Source organism: Odocoileus virginianus, chromosome 16 (assembly GCF_023699985.2).
Source record: "Odocoileus virginianus isolate 20LAN1187 ecotype Illinois chromosome 16, Ovbor_1.2, whole genome shotgun sequence".
Classification (NCBI taxonomy): Eukaryota; Metazoa; Chordata; class Mammalia; order Artiodactyla; family Cervidae; genus Odocoileus; species Odocoileus virginianus.
The window spans coordinates 62,873-84,089 of NC_069689.1; the positions used below are offsets into that span (position 1 = coordinate 62,873).

Genomic DNA, 21,217 nt, shown 5'->3' on the forward strand with positions numbered 1-21,217 from the left:
ACTGGGGGACATTTAGCAAAGCCTGGAGACATCTTCGATTCAGAACTTGGAGGAGAGGGGGATGTTGATACTGACACCTAATGGGAGAGACCAGAGATGCTCTAAACACCCTACAATTCAGCATGTTTGTAGTGATTCTGAAGAGCTCTAAAGATGACTCAGAGTTGATGATGAAGGCAGGGAAGGATCTGCTGTACTTTCTTGTTCCAGGTGGACATAGGGATCCTGCCACTCCAGGGAATCCCTTTCTCTTCTTTCTCTCCCTGTTGTTCTTCACTGTATCCTCTCTGCCTCTCACACACACACCACACACTCACCCCTTTCAAGGCTTCTGAAATGCCTGATGCCGGGAGAAGAGAGAGGAGACACACACTCAGGTCTGGAAGCCAGGTGTTCACTGAGATTTATTGGGAATTCTGTGACCTGAAGGGGCCTTCCTGAGGATTAGGGACGTGATGGGGCTTTAAGGGGAAAACCAGAGGCAGATCCAGGGTGAGTGGCACAGAGAACCTGCCGCAGTCCTGCTCTGGTTTCCCCTCAGGCTGGCCCAGGTTCCCGGTTAATTCTCGTTCAGGACCTCATCGATCCAGGGCCGGTAATAGGAGATCTGGGTGAAGACGGCGAGGGGATTTGCATTGGACTGTCCATAGGAGACAATGCCCTGGGCCACCCCAGCACACAGAAGACGGACCCCCCGAGTCTCCCTGTGGGACAGAGAAGGAAAGGGAAAGAGAGAAGATGAGCTGGGAAACCACCCCCGTCCTCCCTGTGGTCACAACTCTGAGTTGGTCAGACCTGCCATCAGGCTCAGGAACACTGGCTCCTCATGAGGTGATATGTCTCTGATGCTGTTTCCTTTCCTTCCTGGCACCCCCTGACCCTGGACAGCACCCCCTGACCCTGAGCAGACCCTGGTCAGAGACCCCATGGGGCCGAGGGAGGAGGATCTGCAGAGGGACAGTCCCAGTCCTCAGACCTGAGGTCTCACACTTGGTCACTGGCTGACACTTCAAACTTCATCTCCTTCCACAGGTGTCTGCACCGTGGACAGTGATTTGTGGGGAAGACCGTAGTCTGAGAATCACCTTAAATGCAGATTTTGTGCTCTGAGGATGGCCCACACACAGCTGGAGATTGTGGTCAAAAGCAGGGAAGTGGCTGCAGGCCTGGGGCTCCCATTCTGAGCTCCACCTCTTGCAGAGTGCTGGAGGCTGGTTCCTTCACATCTGTTTTTCCCCAGCCAGCCACCCAGCACATTCTCCCAGGATGGATGAAGGTGAACTGGGGTGGGAGGGGAAGTGTCACGGGGCAAGGGCAGATTCCAAAGCTGCCTGTCCCAACTTGAAGCCAGCTGGTGCACCCTCTGTGTTCAGGCCCTGGGGCTCTGTGTTCCAGGGGAGATCATCGAGGGCGCAGAGAGCAAGCCACACTCCCGCCCCTACATGGCCTACTTGAAATCGTCACCTCGCAGGGAAAGCAGGCAGCTTGTGGTGGTTTCCTGATAAGAAGGGAGTTTGTGCTGACGGCTGCGCACTGTGCAGGGAGGTGAGACAATGGGTACCGTTTATCTCCAAATAGGAGGTGAGCAGCAAGGGGAGCAACCAGGGACAGCCCCTGGGGGGACTGAGGGGGAGCTGCTAGGGCTGGGTCTCTTTAGGGAGAGACAATACTTGGCCTTAAGGAAACCGTTCTCAGTCTGATTCATGTGATTTAATATTTTGAATTTATTAAAAATGTATTTCAAAACATTGAATCATGTAGGAAAATGCAATTCAAGAACGCTTTTTAAAACAATATAAATATCTCTCTATAGTAGAATCTCAATTTTTGTAATTATGGTTGAGTATTTGATGTATGCATAGGAAGAAAACGAAATAATTAACATCAAATAATTATTGTAATAATATAATTTTAGAGGCTAGGATTAATAACTGTCTTTATTTCTCTTATATGCTGGCTCTAAACCCCAGGTATTCTAACTGTTGCTGACTCAATACCATATATGGACCTACCCATACGTAAGCACATACACCTGTTCATTCTCCTGTTGGTCAAGGTTTGCTCTGTGAGGAGTAAATACCCTTGCACTTCCAGATCGCATCACTCAGCCCATTCAGGATGCTGCGAAAGAATCTAAGCCTTCAAGGGATCCCTTGGGCCAGTGCACAGACATGGTGGTCTCCTTGTCAATTAGTGCCTTGCAAAGACTTTTGTCTTTAGCAAAAGTAATGGTGGCCTGGGATTGATACCCGTGGGAATGGTGTGAGCTGGGAAGTATAACTGATTGAACTGATCAGAGGTAGTAACAAAATGGCTCTGACAAAGCCTTTCTTATGCCACCCGAATCCACTTCCACTTTCTTTTTGTGAATATTTATTTTGGCTGGTCTTAGTTGTAGCACGTGGGATCTTAGTTGCTGCATGCAGACGCTTTAGTTGAGGCATGTGGGATCTTTAGCTGCAGCCTATTGGATCTACTTCCCTGACCAGGGATCAAACCCAGGCCCCTTGAACTGGCCACTCAGAGTCTTAGACACTGGACCACCAGGGAAGTCCCATTTGCACCTTCTTACAGTATCTGGATCTTGCCTGAGATCAAGATGCCCATCCTTCTTTCCTGAGAGGGAAAGTACAAGTTCAAATCTTCAATGCCATAACAAATCACAGTCTCCTAAAAAGACTTATGGAGGGTTGGCAAATCAAGCTATGGGCTCCTCAGTTGTAGCTGTCCCCAGGTCTTAACTGATATTTGTCATCTGACCACTCTACTGCCCATTCTAGCCAGTGTTTGTGTTAGTCTGGGTTGTATGTTTGCCGGGGTGATCCAGACTTCTAACCCTCAGGGGGGCTGAGTCTTAGGTTGCCTTCTATTTGTTGGGTTTGAGTGGTTGCCGTTGCCCATTTGTAATTATCACTGAGCACAAAAGTAAAAGGGATGCCCCCAGCAAATCTCCTGGCTTGTCATACTCTTCTCTTCCCTCTTTGGACAGCAGGAATCCTAGCCTCCCATGAGATCACGGTCAGTTACTCCAGCCAGCATAGTACCTCCTTTCTTTGCCTGTTGGTCCACTGATATGAGTAGCCTAAAATGGCTAGGTGATAGTCACAACCTCCAGTTCCTAGAGCCTTTACCATCTCCCTTGGTTAAAGCATTTTTCCTCCCAAATATTTGGATCCCCAGCAACATGGCTTTGAACTTTTCTCATTCCATCTAACCCCAACGAAAGTTGCAGCAAGTAACAGAGCCACGCTTCATGGAAGAGAGTGCCCTCACCTTTTCTCCTCCTATTCTAACTTTTCATCCACCTTCTTTCTTTCCACTCCTTCCACCATTCCCGCACCTACCCAAAGGAGGCCGTATCACAGATAAACCAGTATCAGTTCATCAGAGGCGTCCCTAAAGGTGATTCTCCAGTTCCATGGCTTCTGGCAGTCTCTATCCCTTCCAGCTTCTGATCGACAACAGAATCATGTTTGTGACTAAAAAATTTACTGAACTCTCCTGTGCCAAAGGTCTTAGGACAAAGTGGGAAGCCTCATAAGCCTGCAGCTCTCTGGAGTCTCAGATCTAATTAAGTCATCCGCACTAAATGAAAGGTCTTAGGCCCTGAATGAGAGGCCAGTATAGGACAGGGACTCTCCAGCCCAGGAAAGGCATGCGTGGGCCTCAGCCAAACCTGGCCCTAGAGCCACCTCTGAGTGCAACTGAAACCCAACCTCACTAACATCAGTGACCCCAGGTTTCTATAGAATGCTAGCCAGAATTTTTGAAATTAAGCCAGGCCTCCCAACAAATGCTTTTGTTGAAATTCTTTGCCACGTACTTGATGCTCATCACCGCCTTCCACTGCAACCAGGACCAGGAACCCTGGCAAGTGCCACAGGTGAACAGCGGGCCACAGTTCATCAAACAGCCTTTACAGGAGACGAGGAAGACAGGCCTTCCTGCCTGGCTCCCCAGCTGAAGGAACTCTCCGCCTCTGCAGCCACTGAGGGACTGCCAACAATCCTGCTCCTTCTGCTTCAGAGCTTCAGAGTCCTAACTTCAAATCTGGTCAAAAATGCAATATAATGTGACTTGAAGAAAGCAGGATATTCAAAAATGTACATTCACTGTGATCGCAAATAGTGTGGAGTACCATACATTTTGGGACAAACTAAACAGAATTCTTCTGAAATGGAGAATTATTAGAATTATAATTAAACAAAAGACTTACCTGTTCTCTTTAAAATGATTTCTGTAGGTTTGCAAATGACCCAAAAAATTGAAAAATGCAGAGAAACAAAAGTATTTTCTGAAGCTGCTTAAATGCTCAGCACATGATCTTATCCCTGTTATTCCTATGCGCAGCACAGTCCCCGTAGAGCAGAGGAACCGCAGGACACAGTACCAGGATACCCAGTAAAGAAGATGGGGAGGAAAATAAATAAATAAATAAATAAAAGAAGATGGGGAGGGTAGACATCCTCAGGGTTGTCCACAGGCTCTGTTGGGAGGACCACCTGTGGGAGAATTTTAAGGATGCGCTGAAGCCAGTGACTGTCTGTGACTCCACAGCATTTAGGCAGCCTGCTCTGCCCACCTCTGCTTCCTTCACCCTACAGGTGAGGGGCACTCCCCACTCAAACCCCTACATGCAAATCTTTATCACCAAGTCTGCCTCCCAGGCGTATTCATTTCCTCTAGCTGCTGAAACAGATCACCACAAACTGTCTTCAAACAACACCCATTTATTCTCTTCCAGCTCAGGAGGCCAGAAGTCCAGATTCAGTGTCTCTGAGCTACAGTGAAGGTGCAGGCAGGCTGGTCTCTCCTGGAGGCTCCAGGGGAGAGTTTGGTTCCTCTTCTCTTGCTCCTGGAGGCCGCCTGAACTCCTTGGCTGGTGGCCCCTTTCTCACATCACTCCAATCTCTGCTTCCTACTTCCTCCTTGAACTTTCTTACCTCCCTTTCATAAAGACCCTTGGGATGACAATTGGAGTCCATTTGATAATCCAGCATAATCTCCATGAACAGAGGAGACTGGTGGGCTCGCTCAGTCGTGTCTGACTATTTCCGACCCCACAGACTGACTATAGCTTATCAGCCTCCTCCGTCCATGGGATTTTCCAGGCAAGAATACTAGAGGGGGTTGCCATTTCCTTCTCCAAGAGATCTTCCCGACCCAGGGATTGAACCCGGGTCTCCCGCATTGTGGGCAGACGCTTTACCATCTGAGCCACCAGGGAAGTCAGCTGCAAAGAGTCAGATATAACTGAAGCGACTGAGCACACAGCACACCCATCTTTGGGTGGGAGCTGCTATTCAGCCTACACACCAGGAAACTGAACCTAAGAAAGCAGCCTCTTCCTTTAAGCTGGAGGCCCAATGCGACATGCCTCAACTCCTTCCAACATCCTCTGTGTCAATCCCCAGCAAAGGCAGTCTGACCCATCAAAGGATGGTGACTGGGGTCTGGCTATGAAAGGATGGCTTCTGTAGGCATCAGGTCCCTAATCTTGAAGGTATGTGATACTAGTTACCAGGAAGGGGTAAATAGGCTAGAAGTCTTTGAGGTCCAGGAACGCCTGACCCCTCTTTTCTCTACCTCTAATTATCCCTCATCACTCAAGGCTTGGCTGCCCCAGCCCAGGCAGAGCAGCCGTCTCCTCTCTGACTTACACGCTCCCTGACACCTCCGTTAGTACCTGCCCCAGTCCACTGCTTGTATCTGTCATTGCACAGGTGTAACTTTCCCAGACTAGCGGACAAGAAGGTCCTTCTCCTTTCCTCTCCCCCTTGATGCCTAACGTGGGGTCTGCTCCCCCTGGAGAGGACAGGCCTGTCTGCTTCCCATCAATCCAATAAATGCTCGCAGAACCGATAGTGCTGAGCCAATCCGTGACACCCAGGGAGAAATATGGAAGTGAAAGGTGCCAACTAGTGCCCGGGCCAAGTCTGGAGGACTCGGCAGAGGCCCCATGCAGACTTCCATCAGCCCAGCTCTGGCAGCAGGTAGAGTGGCCAGGCCACTTGCTTGCTCCCCCCGGGCTCTGAGCAACTCCCCTGTCCACGTGCGGCTCACCTTTGCCCCAGGCCCACAGGCCTTGGAACAGTTTCCCCATTATCTGTGCTTTCTGGAGTAACTGTCCTCTGTACCAACTCTCGTTCTCCCTGTATGTCAGCCCTCTCTGGCTGCTGCCCCTTTATCCCTCTGAAATGCCCTCCCCAGAGTCACTAACAACCCCGGTGCTGCCCGATGCAGAGGCAGCCGTCCAAAGGCCCTGGCCAGAACAGGATTCCCTGCTGCTCCTGGCCTGGGACCCAGACCCGCAGCATCTTGTCTCTCTTCATAAGGGCATTGTCTGACCCTGGGGTGAACTTGGCCCCCAGCAGGGTCAGACTGGAAGGCTGGGGCATTGACACCCCAAGAGAAACCTTCCACCAACAAGGGACGAGTCACAGCAGATTAATACCCCTGCTTTTCACCCTCAATTAGACAATTCTGGGCCATGTTCACAGGGACCCCACTCGGCTGGGGTCCCGATTGCTCACAGCAGTAGCCTGCTCATTAACGCACGCTTTCTCCACTTATCTCCATCCTGTCTACTTCCCTATCCCTCACCTGCTTCCTGAGATCACCTGAAAAACAAATGCCTTCACCCAAATCCTTGTGTAAAGGTCTGGAAACCAAACTAAAACAACAGATCTCCTTACTCTCCTCACTGCCTTCTGGAAAAGCCCGGGTTCTTTCACTCAGTCTTCAGAGCCCTCCAGGACCCTCACCCACGTCTGCCTCTCCTGCACCACTTCACCCCTCCAGCTCAAACGTCATGCTCTGGCCACACTGAACTGCTCGTGATCACCAATACCACCCAGAGCAGCCTTGTCCCTGCCCCCTACACACACAGACACACACACACACACAGAGACACACACACACACATACACACACATGCACACATACACATACAGACACACATAAACACACACACAGATACACAGACACACACATACACATACACACACACATAAACACACACACACACACATACACACGCACACACAGTCTGGCTCACGCCCTCTGGCCGTAATGCCCTTCCATACGCCCTTGTCCCTCTGCCTGAAGCTCAATGCAGGCATTTCATCTTGGAAGCCTTCCTTGGTGACTGTGAAGGTCAATCCTCGGGCGCCCTGCCCCACCCGAAGGTGAGCGTACTGTGAAGCCAGCTTCAAGGAAGCAGTGGCCAGGGTGGAGTCGGCTGTCAGCCCAGAGCAGAGCCCGTCAGGCCCCGTGAGCCCTCGCCCTGGGAAGGCTGCGGTGAGCTGCTCTGTGGTCAGCCCTGTTAGCAGCCCCCCGCCAGGTCCTGTAGAATCTCCTTCTACCCCATCACCTGCTGGTATGCTGAAATCAGCTCGCACTGGCTCAGAGGAACCAACGTGTGCATCTCTTCCAACGCATCATCATTGCATCGGTACCTTGGAACCAGCCACGATGAGAGTATTTACACCATGGAAATCGGAAATGCTACCAAGCAAGAATTTCATCTTCTTCAGAGAGCCTCCACTGCGTGTGCCCCATCCCCACCCCAACCACCTGCGGCTCCCAGGTGTAATGAAATCTTGAGTGTGTGGAGGGGTTTGTAGCACAGGTTCTGGCTCTGATCTTCCCTCAAGAGGCAGGCAGATCAGCCAGGAGGAGGGAGGTCAATCAGGCCTCAGAGTGCCAGGGTGGATGTGGGCAGGACCAGCATGCAGCTGGAGAACCAAAACAAGGAGGAACTGGGGCTAGAAGACAGGGCCAGGGGTGTGTGTGCATGTGTGTGTGTGTGTGTGTGTGTGTGTAAGAGAGAGAGGCCAAGGAAAACAGACAGCAGAGACAAGAAGGGAAGAGACACTGAGGTATAAAGCAAACACAGACAGACAAAAGGCACAAAGAAGTGACGAAGCCAGAGAGGGGTAAGGTGAGTGGAGACAGGGGCAGAAATGAGAGGAGGACAGCCCAGAATGGAGAAAGTCAGGGGCAGAAATGGGAGAATCTAGGGACAGAGGTGGAAACTGGGGAGTGATGAGCTCAGACAGCAGCACCAGAGGGCCGAGGAGGGTGCAGGCTCAGCCCTAGCTGACCATGAAACCTGCTCCAGGCACTGGGCTCCAGGGGAGGGAGGGCAGCTCGCTAGAGAACCAGGTCCCCCTGCCCCTACCCCAGCCAAGTGTGAATCAGAGACTCAATTCAAAGATGCAAATGTTTCATTGCTTCTTCAGTTCAGGCATTGCTGCTGCTGCTTAGTCATTCATTCAGTCATGCCCGAGAATTCGGCAAGAATACTAGAGTGGGTTACTGTGCCCTTCTGCAGGGGATCTTCCTGACCCAGGGATCAAACCCAGTTCTCCTGCTTTACAGGCAGATTCTTTACCACTGAGCCACCAGGAAAGCCCCCAATTTAGGTACTAAATCCCTCTAATTCAATAACATGTGGTCCAATTACTTCTAGGATGAGCAATTGTTAAATTAGGTAAAAAATATTTAGGCGATTAAATTGCTAAGTGGTCCGATTGTTTTGGAAAGAGTTCACTCACAAAGGCACTCTTGAGCTTTTATTCTCCTTTGTTAAGTCGACCTGTGGGAGGAACATAAAGAGTTAGGGGTCTGCTCGCTGTCTCCTCCCCAGCAGAAGCCAGCACATCCTTGAGGTTAGGGTCCCTGGATTCATGCCCTTCCCCTGGCCGGATGGAGTGCAGAAATGGGCTGATGCTGGCTCGAAAAAATACATTTCCACATCTCTTCCCAATTCTGCACTCTGCGCTTCATGGTGGGAGCCTGAAATTGGTCATGGGGGCGGGGGCAGTATTTATTACATGGAGGTTGGCAACTGCTACAGACCAAAGCTTCTTTTCTTCCTCAGAAAGCCACCAGTGCCTTCACTTACTGGCTCTGTCCCCAGCAAACCATGGCTCCCAGGTGAGATGAAATCGGAGCACTTGGGGATTTATAGCACGTGCTCCAGGTCCTGGCTGTGAGCACCCCAGGGGAAACTCAGAGTAGAATCTATGGGGGTGGTCAAGCAGGCAACACAGGGTCTGTGTGGACTTGCTGGGGCCTGGCCCGGGAGTCCGTGCTCCTCTCCTCAAGGCAGCGTGGTCTGCAGGGAAGAGAACTCAGGCAAGAGAATCCAGGCCCAGCAAGGGAAGTAACTGGCCATGTGTCACCTGCAGTGTGGCCAGGGTGGGGGTCAGGCATAGGCAGATGTCCTGCGCTCTTGGCTTTGGGGCCTCTTGTTCAGCTGCTCAGACTCAGAGTCCCAGAAGGTTTGTGGCCCTACTTCTTTTTTTTTTTTAATTGGAGTATAATTGCTTTACAGTGTTGTGATAGTTTCTGTTTTACAACAGCGTGAGTCAGCTGTGCAGGCATGCATGCTAAGTTGCTTCCATCATGTCCAACTCTTTGTGACCCTATGGGCCGTAGCCCGCCAGGCTTCTCTGTTCATGGGGTTATCTAGGCAAGAATACCGGAGTGGGTTGCCATTTCCTCCTCCAAGGGATCTTCCAGGCCCAGGGATCGAATCCTGTCTCTTTCATCTCCTGCATTGCCAGGTGAGTTCCTTACCACGAGCGCCACCTGGGAATCAGCTGTGAGCACATGCATGTCCTCTCCCTCTAAGCCTCCCTCCCGGCCGCCCCCCACCCCAACCCCTCCAGGTCATCACAGAGCCAGGCTCCCTGCACTCAGCAGCTCCCCCTGCTCCCTGATTCACACGGGGTCGTGCATTTACGTCAAACCTACTTTCCCCATTTGTCCCGCCTTCCCCTCCCCAGTCCGGGGTGCTTCTTCTACACAGAACAGTGTCACTGTTATTTTTAACTCTCTGCGGCCTTCTCGGGAAGCTGCGCCCCAGTGCCTGGTGGCCCTCTGTGCCGCCCACCTTGAAGGATCTGGGTAGGCAAACGGGGACCTACGTGGGGAGAAGGGTGGAAAGAAATGCATCTCAAGTGGGGTATGAGACCCTCTTCGAGGTCTACCACTCAAATCGTTAGTACACTCGGCCTTGCTCTTTGATTGAGTGAAATCTGAGGGAGGAGTCGGGGGCGGAGCGCTTTGAGGAGACACGTGGGGCCCAGCCCCATCGGTTTCACCAGGAGGGGACAAAGTGGGTTGAGGAGGAGGGCAGAGGGGGACAGAACCACAGACATGTGAGGAGAAGGCAGGAACTTCTCTCTCTGTTCCTCTGGGAAGCAGCCTGTTTGGGGAAACCAAACCCAAGGCACACCAGAGCAAGTGCCTTGATGTCCCCTTGTGAGAAAGGAAAGGGATGTCCTGGCCCGTGAGGGGCACCTGAGGTCACACGACTCTAAGGGACAGACCTAACCCCAGCCCATCCAGGGGGTTGTCACAGTGCTTTGGAGCTGAGCTGCGCCGATCTTAGTCTGTGGACCCCCACACCCCCTAACTGGAAAGGCTCATGGACCAATATCACATACGTGGAGAAGACAATCTGAAAGGCCTGGCAGATCCTCCTTGGCAAGCCCTGTTCTCTGCCCCACCAGCCCTGATAAAGTTGGGACTTCCCTTCATGAAGAGACCCCAACCACTATGGTTCCATACAAAGCTGGCCACAGAGACCCAACTCTGAGGGTGAGGAGCCAGGCCAGGCAGCTGGCACCTCATTCCCATTCATTCTCTTTCTCTCTCTCTCTCTCTCCTCCAAGCCTATCTTGTTCCTCACTCCCCATCAGCTAACTAGCCCACAGCTAACAGCTAAATATAGCCCCTTATTCCTTGAATCCCAGAAGCCACCACTCTATCTACCAACATTCATTTCTCAGTCATTCCAGCTGCAAGCCGGCTGCTGCTCTGGAATTTCACTGACTGCTCTCAAGCTCGTTTTTTTTGGCTGGGGTAGGGGGGAGGTGGAGGCCAGGGTGGGGAGTCTGCATGTAAAGAAACCACAGGTCTGAGAGAGCAGCTTTAGGTGTGAAACTGACATGGACTTTGGAATCAGAGAGACAAGGGTTCAAATCTTACCTTCTCCACTTCCTAGCTGTGTGACCTCAGGCAAGTTACTTAACCTCCCTGAGCCACCTCATCCTCATCTGTACCATGAGACTAATATCGCCTGGCTTACATGACTGTTGGGACTGGCCAACCAGGATAATAGGTGCAAAGCTTCTAGCCAAGACCTGGTACAGACAGAGAGCTGGATAACTGTTCTTTCCCCTCCCTGCATGCAGTCATTCTTGACCTGTCCCATGATAGGACAGAAACAAGAATTACAATAAGTGCCCAGAAAATGATGTTACTGAAGTCTGTAAAATCAGTGGCTTGCTATGGACAGAGTATCTTTCCCATGCCCTGACCTTGGACTTCCTCTTGGACACAGGGAGACCAGATGTGCACACACACACACACACGCACAGGAAGGCGTGTGCACATTCATCAGCTCTGCGTAGAGGCATACAGAGGACAGGCTGACTGAGGCAAGAGAACAGGCGGGGATCCCGCGTGCCATAACCACCCCCTGCCAACCTGCTTCTCTGCTCTCCCCTCCTGGGCCAGGCCTGGGCCTTGGATATGTGAGGAGGCTTTGGCGCCCTCTGCTGACATCAGCGATGACTGCAGCCTACGTCTAACAGTTCAGTTCAGTCGCTCAGTCATTTCAGACTCTTTGGGACCCCACGGACTGCAGCACGCTAGGCATCCCTGTCCATCACCAATTCCGGGAGCTTACTCAAATTCATGTCTATCGAGTCGGTGATGCCATCCAACCATCTCATCCTCTGTCACCCCCTTCACTCCCGCCTTCAATCTTTCCCAGCAAGAGGGTCTTTTCCAGTGAGTCAGTGACTAGAGCCTGACTAATAAGCCCTGGGTGCCTGGGAAACTCCCCTCCCTCTAGTGTAGGAACAGGGAAAAATGGAAGGGAAGAGAAAGGAGATGAGGACAAATAAGAAGGGGGGAGTGGAGCCTGGACCCGTTCTGTCCTCCAAACCATCAGGCTAGAGGATCCGGCTCTGTAGCCCCTCCATCTGTCACAGCAGCTGCTCACAGCCGTCACCTCTTCCGATGCTCGTCACAACCTCCAGGAGACCTGGTGGGGACCCAGCCAGTCCCCAGGAAGCTTCTCACGCTCAGCTTGTGACACCTGAAGGTCTGCACGACAGAACTATATCCCAGGCCTGGAAGACTTTTCTACTCTCTCTGGGAGATGCCATGTCCCAGACCTTCAGTCTCAGAGGCGGGAGAGCTCAATGGTAAAAACTCGTGGACTTGGAAGCAAGACAGACCTGGGCGGAGGGCCAGGCCTGGCCTCCACTAGCCACAGGGCCTTGGGTTCCTAATCTTTCCAACGTAACCTCTGCCTCCTCGACCTCGATATGGATGGAAATAGTACAGCTGCACTGAGGATTCAATGAAAATCCATAGAGAGCACAGCCCAGGGCCTGGCACATAGTAAGTAGGCAATAAATGCCAGCTATTATGATTTCTGATGTTGCTTCCTTTGCCATGGGTTTCATGAGGGCTGAAGGCCACAGCACCATCAGAACCTCTGCAGCTTGCATGGCGCCCTGGCAGGTGGTGGGGTGTTGGGGTCGTCAGAACCCCCTCCTTACAGAGGACATGGTGTCAGTCTGATTTCCACCAGGAACACCAGCTGTGACTGCCTGATGGCACCGATCCTCTTTCTCCCGGGAGGGGCCTTCCCTGCTCCTCTGTGGAGCTGCCCTCCCGGCCAGCCTGACTGTCCACTGTCCTGACCTGGCCAGTGAGGTCATCCTCTGGGATTTTAGATTTGGGGTCTGAGAGTCAGTTCTCCAGGCAGAGTTTCCATGTTACAATGCTTGGAAGCTGTGAGTGGCCATATTTTCTGTCTTTTGGACCAAACCTGTGTACAGCGAGAGGAAAGATTGGGGCTGACCTGCAGCAGGAAGCAAAACATGAGGACTGGGAGGGGGCTGATTTTGCCATCACTCATGCCCACCTGTGTCAGCTCCTCTCCCCCAGCTCAACTATTGGACTCCATGAGATGCTCCAGGATCCCCCCTATAAAACCCCACTTCTGCAGAAGCGAGCATGAGTTGGACTTCTGTCCCCTGAAAGCAAAAGGACAAAGACCTGCTCCCTGACCCCCTCGGTCCCCTGCTGATGGCCCTCCCTCTTCATCTGCACTCACAGCAGCTCCCTTGCCCTACTTCTATACATTCTCTACTCCCAAAATGTTCCAAAGCTGTTTTTCCCCCTTTTGCTTTTAAGAAAGGGTTTTTCACGTGTAGCACATTCATTGCAGAGTCTCAATCTGTTGGAGTATAAACATGAAATTGTCTTCTAACAACCAATCCCCTGCCCGCCACCCAGCTGTGTCCTGCTGAAAGCCCATGTCCACTGGGTGGCAGCGCTCTGAATGGCATCTTGGCTGCACCGCCCTGCTCCCCGCCCGTGTTCGTCTGTTGGAACAGTCTCGTTTCCGCAGTCAACACTCAGACCTCTTCGCCTCCTCCAGCAGAGGTGAGACCCCAGCTGCATGGCCCAGGGTGAAGGGGAATCTGGCCCTACACCCATCCTCCTCCTCCCTCTTCCGGGGATCTCTGAGACTGGGGGGCCAGGAGAGGGGTGTGGAAGCAAGTCTCACAAGCCTGTCCTGTCCTGGCTGGATCATCACTGCCTTTCTGGCTACTCGACCCATCCTCTGTTCGCAGACAGCCGAGTCCCCAGGAAGGCCTGTGCGTTCCTTGCAGCCTGTGAGCGGCCCTGGGGCGAGGCAGCAGCAGCAGCACTCAGCGTGAGCCCCGCTGCCTCCCTCTGCGCTCTCTCCCCACCCGCCATCTGCCTCTCATTTCCCCTTCCCCTCCTCAGGCGGCCCGGAGGTTCATCACGGAGCCCACAGACAAAGCGGACACCCACCTGGGGGGTGACATGCTGGTCTCGCCTCACAAGACATCCCCTGTGGCCCTGGGGAGGGAAAGCGCCCGTCCCCATCTCCCCCACGAGAGGGAAGGGCGGACCCTCTGCCACCTGCGCTGTGCTCCCCACGTGGCCAGTGACTCGCCCCCGTGCCAGCTCCTCTCCCAGTCACTGCGGGCAGCCGTGGTGCTGATGAGAGAAGAGCCAGTCCAGCCCCCGTGCCAGCCCTGCAGAGGGGAGATGCTGTGAGCTCCCGGCCCTCACTGGAGGCTCTGTGAATGTACGGGCATGGGTTCCTGGTGTCTTTCTCACTCAGTTCTGGGTCTCAGCTGCATCCAGGACAGGACGAGTCCCACACAGCACCCAGGTATGCTGGTGCAGGGCTCTCCTTCCTCCCAGAGCCCAGCTGATCAAAAGGATATAGAAGGGAAAACTCAACAAGTAAACATATTAAAAAATGGTTTTTTGCCTTTTTTTTTATTATTTTACTTCACAATATTGTATTGGTTTTGCCATACATTGACTTGAATCCTCCATGGGTGTACATGTGTTCCCCATCCTGAACCTCCCTCCCACCTCCCTCCCCGTCCCCTCCCTCTGGGTCAATATGGTATTTATCTATTTTTGGTTGCGTGGGGTCTCAGCTGTGGCCTGGGGGATCCCTCCTTGAATGCCTGGGCCTCTCTCTACTTGTGGTGCGTGGGCTGAGCTGCCCCACTGCGTGAGAGATTTCAGTTCCCTTAGCAAGGATCGAACCCGTGTTCCCTGCACTGGAAGGAAGCTTTTTTTAATTTATTCATTTTTTAATTGAAGGATAATTGCTTTACAGAATGTTGTTGTTTTCTGTCAAACCTCAACATGAATTAGCTATGGTGGCAGTTTAGTCGCTAAGTTGTGTCTGACTCTTGTGAACCCATGGACTGTAGCCTGCCAGGCTCCTCTGTCCATGGGATTCTCAGGCAAGAATACTGGCGTGGGTTGCCATTTCCTTCTCCAGGGGATCTTCCCGACCCAGGGATCAAACCCAGGTCTCCTGCATTGCGGGCAGACTCTTTACCAGCTGAGCGACAAGGGAAGCCCTGAATCAGCTGTAGGTGCACATATATCCCCTTCCTCTTGAACCTCCTCCCATCGCCCTCCCATCCCACCCCTCTAGGTTCATCCAGAGCCCCTGTCTGAGTTCCCTGAGACACACAGCAAATTCCTGTTGGCCATCTATTTTACACATGGTGATGCCAGTTTCCATGTTAGTCTCTCCACACATCTCACCCTCTCCTCCCCTCTCCCTGTGTCCATACGTCTATTCTCTATGGCTGTTTCTCTTCCTGCAAATAAATTCTTCAGTACCAGCTTTCTAGATTCCATATATATGCATTAATATACAATTTTTATCTTTCTCTTTCTGACTTAACTTCACTCTGTATAATAGGCTCTAGTTTCATCCACCTCATTAGAACTGACTCTAACATGTTCCTTTTTATGGCTGAGTAGTATTCCATTGTGTATATGTACCACAACTTCTTTATCCATTCATCTGTCAATGGACATCTAGGTTGCTTCCATGTTCTAGCTATTGTAAAGAGTGCTGTAATGAACACTTGGGTACAGGTGTCTTTTTCAATTTTTATTTCCTCAGGGAATATGCCTAGGAGTGGGATTGCTGGATCGTATAGTGGTTTTATTCCTGGTTTTAAAGGAATCTCCATACCATCTGGAAGGCAGATTCTTAACCGCTGGACCACCAGGGAAGTCCCCTGAAAATTTTTTTTATTAAAAATAAATAAATAAATAAGGGCAAGCCCTGAGTCAGCCTGGAAGCCAGGGGAAGCACATTTCCATGGCAGGAATGCTGGGGATCTGTGGAAAATACGCAGCATCGGGATTGAAGGGAGACCCCCCAAGGGCTGTTCACAACACCAATTTCTGAGAAAAGTAAACTCCCTTCAAGCAAAATAAGTAGATGAGATCCTGGCAGTGTTTGTCAACTGCCCCTGAATTGGAGAGCAGGTGGTGGGACGTGGGGTTGCCGAGAATATGTCATTTAGAAGCCTCTTTTGGGGCTCTGGATCAATAGCATTTGGGAAGAGCTGACTGGAAGCTTTGGGGTGCCTGTGGTTGCTAGGCCACGTGTATAACTGGGAGGGAGCTCCTCCCTGCATCAGTTTCTCCCTGATACCACGTTTCTTCTTCCTTGACAGGGTGAGCTCAAGTCTTATCATGGCTGCATCCATTATCTAGTGGAGGAGCCTGGCATATCGCTGGCCCCTGGTGCAGACAGAAGAGTCCCCACTGGGTCACGGCCAATTCCCACTCCTTCCCCCAACTAGATCCCTGAGCTGGTAATAGCCTTTGGAAGGCTCTACTTGAGTAGAGAAAGAACAGGACAAACACACAGATACACACACACACACACACACACACAAGCCCTAAAGCCAGTGAGACCTGCAAGTCAACTCTGGAGATGAGCGGGGGCACATAATGACAAAGATAATTTGTGTTCACAGCCAATTGGTGACATGAGTTGGCATTAACCAGTCCTTCAACCTAAAAGATGACAGGACCTGGAAAAAATACCCAGGTGAATGGTGAGCTAAAAAGAATCCAATTCTTTCCCTCTTGTTTGGGGGAAAATAATAAGATTTAACAAAACACTCATTTTTTTAAGGAGGAGTAAAAGCAAACACACACCCACATGCACACACAAACGCTTGCAAACACAGAGTCTTTGAAAGATTCTGTATCATGAAGGGAAAGAACAAGTCCTTCAAAGGGCAGAGAAAAACCATTCCTTTGAAGATGATTTATCGCAGATACACAAATAACTTTCAGACCACATCTGCTTTGTATGCACTTCATGTAATCAAAACACAAACTCTAAGAAAGGACAGCTGAAATACAAATGGGAAGAATGAAATGAGATGGCTGCTGGCTGAGAGGCAGGTGGAAGTCACAGGCAAACCATATAGGAGAGAGACAGAAAGAAAAGAAAGGATGTAAAGAAACTACAAAGGCAGCAGTAGATTTAACATTGCATTATGATGGTAATGGACAGAATCGAAACTACAGAAGACTGAATCTGTAAATGCAGAGACAGACCTAAGTCCTCTGAGAAGGCTGAGGAAAAGCCCAAAGGAATAAACGCAAACAGGGAGACCACAGTAGAGGTAGAGGCCCAAAGAAGAAACTGAGCAAATGAAACAAAAGCAAGAATCAAAAAAGGAGATGATACTCCTGATGGGAAGCCTGAGCTCAAACACTTAAAAGGTTCCTTTTGATCTCTATGTCAAATTAATTTAAAAAAAAAACTTAGAAATACTATGCAGGATTTTGTCCATTTTAAGGGTAAAGAAATAACTCTATGGGGCTTCTCTGGTGGCTCAGCAGTAAAGAATCTGCCTGTCAATGCAGGCGATGCGGTTTGACCCAGATTCGATCCCTGGGTCAAGAAGATACCCCAGGGAAGGAAATGGCAACCAACTCCAGTATTCTTGCCTGGAGAATGTCCTGGAGCCTGGCGGGCTACAGTCCATGGGATCACAGAGTTGGACACAACTTAGCAACTGAACAACAACAACAGAGTAACCTTATAAACACCCATACAGAGGGGGGAAATGGGGCAAACATCTATAACATTCTGGAAACATGTTTAATTGGACGAGAAATTCCATTCCATGGAATGTTGAGAAGTATCTATGTTACCAGCCAGGGTTCTTGGCCTTCCCCAATCAACAGAAATTGACTAGAAGCCAGACAAGAAATTCAGACAAAGCTTTATTGGGGCCCTTGCGGCAACAAGAGAGATCAAGAACAAACAAGTTTCCCTTGTTCGCTTGCTCCATAAAGCAGGGTGCCAATTTGTTCCTTAAACAGAATGAGGGTAAGGGTGTGTCCAGGGGTCAGGCCAGAGGGGTGGCTTAGGTGTTTTACCCACTCCTTTGGTGATGTTGAGTGCAGTGGGCATGCGCAGTACCCTATTTTTGCTTCTGACAGTTTTTGCTCCAGGTTCTTCAGAAATGGCGGTTGGGTTTTTGGTCTCTTTGTATCTTTGGTCCAGAATTTGTCCCAACTGCATATGCATGCAGTTATTTTTAGTCCCATAGTGTCTTCATATTGTGTCGCTTGAGGAGAGACGTGTCAGGTGCAAGCACTGTAGCCCTGCTGCAAAGGGTCCCGTGTCCCAGTTATGCTGGAGGAAAAAGCTTCTGCCATAAAATTGACCTGGGAGACGCAGAATGAAGCGCGGCAAGATCCTATACTGAGGGTATCTCGGGGCTTGGAAAGTATTTGTGAAATCAGTAATACTAGCGAGCACAGTTTTCCAAGCTTATTTAGCAATGAAACCATTTTCCACTGGCTTCGTGGAAAGACGGGTGCTGTATGGAACACACTTTGGAAACCACACTTCTACAGAAATTTTTCGAGATTGCAGCTGTGACCTAAAATTCCCACCATCTGCCAGGTGAGCTCATGCATGAAGACAACAGAAAGAAACTTTCCTGTGCTCCAGAACTCAGGACATGTGCCATGTGTAAGGTTTCATGGGGGAAAATATTCAGCGATGCAATCTTAGCAGGCAGAGACGAGTCAAAATAAGCAAGATCACAGTAAACAATAAAAATCAGTATGGGGAAGTTGCTGCATATATGTGAAAGTAAATATGAAAACCCTGTCAGGCATAGGATTATGTTAGTCTCCGTCAGAGTCTGGTCACAAGACAGAAACCACAGCAGAAACCACATCCTTGCCTGTCTGGTCCCAAGCCCCAGTGGGCTGACCCCACAAGCCGCTCCGGCAGCAGCAGTGTCTCCAAATCAGCACTTGCCTGGACCTGTTCTCCCAGGTGTCAGCTCTAGGCGCCTCCCTCGTCCCTGCAGCCCTGGGACTGCTGGTGTCTCCGCATCAGTACTAGTCTCTGGGTGCCTCACTGTCCCTCGTTTGTCCCCTGCACCTTATCCACACTTCTGTAGGGACTCCCTTCATTAAAGTCTCGCTATTGAGGGACTTCTCCGGTAGTCCAGTAGCTCAGACTGCATTCCCGACGCAGGGGGCCCAGGTTTGACCCCTGGTTGGGGGAACTAGAGCTCACAAGCTGCAACTAACGCATCCTGCAATGAGGGTCAAAGATCCCGAGTGTCACAACTAAGACCTGGGGTAGCCAAATAAATAAATATTTTTAAAGTTAAAAAAATAAAAAATAAAAATAAGGACTCTCTGTTTCAACCATTTGGCAGTGGGGAGAATGTTTCTTGCCAGGACCCTGACTCACACACTTCCCAGCTCTTTTTAGAAAGCTGGAATAACCCGAACACTAAAATCTGACCAATGGCAAAAAGGAAAACACAACGAACGAATGAGTCATTCACTAGTCTCTCTCATAGAGATGTAAAGTCCTAGTAAAAATCTACTCAGATTAAAGTCCAAACCCAGTCCAACAACATATTAAAAGAATGTGTCCAGTGTTTTCACCGTAAGCATCTTTGCCACAGAAATCTTTGCCAAAAGCGATTTCTGCTGCAAACATTTTTGCCCTGTAACTAAAGGCTGTGAGGCAATTTTGTGAGAAAGATCAAATAACTGGTTGACTGTTTGGGGTTTGACAGCTTGGTTTCCGCTGGTTGAAGTGTGTTAGCATTTCTTCCAGTTAGCAATGTTATTGATGGCTTTATGGAGCTGACAGAAGACAATGATTTGCCCCAAGAGTTGGTTTCTTATTTTGAAACACATTTCACTGGAGGAGAAAGAGGCCTTCCAGGCACAGTTGAGCCCACTCTTCCCACACACATCTGGAGTGACAATCAATGGACAGATGACATTACACCAAGAGCTAGTGACAGTGTAGAGGCCTTCACAGCTCACTGCAGAGCTCAGGTATAAATACACATCCCAGGATTTGGGAACAGATGCTCATCTAGTGACGGAAGAAATTTTAGCCTGAAAGAAAAAGAGTGATGCCAACTGAGAAGACAATTCAACAAGTAAATGCATAAAATACTATGAATGGAAGACCTGGAAGACAGGTGCATATCGATCCAACCTACAAAATAAAATCAGTTCTTTGTGTAGTATTTCTATGAATCTATAATATTTTAAATGTATTCAAATATTTTGTATTTTAAAATAAAGTATTTTAGATTTCATTATTCATTCTTCATGTTTCTGTCCTTCTTAGTGTTCCTCTTAAACTTTTATGGCAAAATTATCTTATAGCCAGCTAGTTATGTGATGTAAATGTTTGTGGCAAAGATGTCTTGGCAAAGATACTTACAGTGAAAGTATCGAGAACTATGAAAAGAATACACCATGAGCAAACACTCCTGGAATGCATGGATAATGCTATGTCAAAACTGCAGGAAAATGATTAACTACAGCGATACGTCAAAGGAGAAAAAAAAAATCATTTTACATGTTGAATAGATATTTGGTAAATTTCAATATCCATTACTGATTTTCTTTTAAAAAACTCTAGTGAACTAGAGATGGAAGTATATTTGTTTCACTTGGTAAAAAATACTAGCTCTCAAACCCACAGCCAACAAAAAATCACAAAAAGCATTCTCATCAAATATGGGAACAAGATAAAGATTTCTACTGTCTTGTTATTCAACACTAAATATTATAAAAATTCTAGTTATTTCAATTAGAAAAAAATAAGAGTAAATTATAATTATTTGCAAATAGGACTCAGAAAAACTAGGAAAAGGAATACAAAATTATCAGAATAGAAGAGTTTAGTAAAGTAGCCAGTTATAAAATAACTACAGGAAAGTTAATATCTTTTCTACCTCCTGACAACTTATTGGAAAACATTAAGCAAAAATTAAATAAATAAAGATGCTGCATTAGTTATCCATTGCTGCATAACAAATTACCCCCAAGGCATAGTGGTTTAAAAACAACAGAATTTATTATCTCACTGTTTCTGTGGGCCAGGAATCTGTGGGTGGCTGAGCTGAGTTCTCTGCTTCTGGATCCCTCACAAAGCTATGATCAAGTAGTTAGCCAAGGCTGTGGTCTCATCTGAAGGTTCAAGTAGGTATGCTCACTCATATGGCTGTTGGGCTGAGGGTCTCAGCTCCTTGCCACATGGGCTTCCCATACGGCAGCTCGAAACAGCGCTGGTTTTATCAGAGAAGGCAAGAGAGAGAGCCTGAGAGAGGAAGAGCGCTCCAGCAAGACAGAGTCACAGTTTTTCACAAGCTAATCTGGAAGTAACATCCCATCACTTATTTCCACTTTCTAGTCACTAGAAGCAAGTCATTAGGTCTAATCCACACATAAAGGGTGGGGATTATACAAGGGAGTGACTACCAGGGATCATTGAGAACCATTTCAGAAGCTGCCA

The 21,217-nt window shown here is 49.5% G+C and overlaps 2 long non-coding RNA genes across 2 annotated transcripts; one reads left to right on the forward strand and one right to left on the reverse strand.

The window, feature by feature from the left end:
• Positions 1-378: 378 nt before the first annotated feature.
• On the reverse strand, positions 379-14,004 carry LOC110121984 (uncharacterized). Its single transcript, XR_011491610.1, has 3 exons — positions 13,876-14,004; positions 3,824-4,050; positions 379-704 (listed from the first exon to the last, which is right to left on the reverse strand). It is a non-coding gene; the product is annotated as an uncharacterized lncRNA (long non-coding RNA).
• Positions 12,801-14,335, forward strand: LOC139038593 (uncharacterized). Its single transcript, XR_011491609.1, has 2 exons — positions 12,801-13,479; positions 13,828-14,335. It is a non-coding gene; the product is annotated as an uncharacterized lncRNA (long non-coding RNA).
• Positions 14,336-21,217: the final 6,882 nt, after the last annotated feature.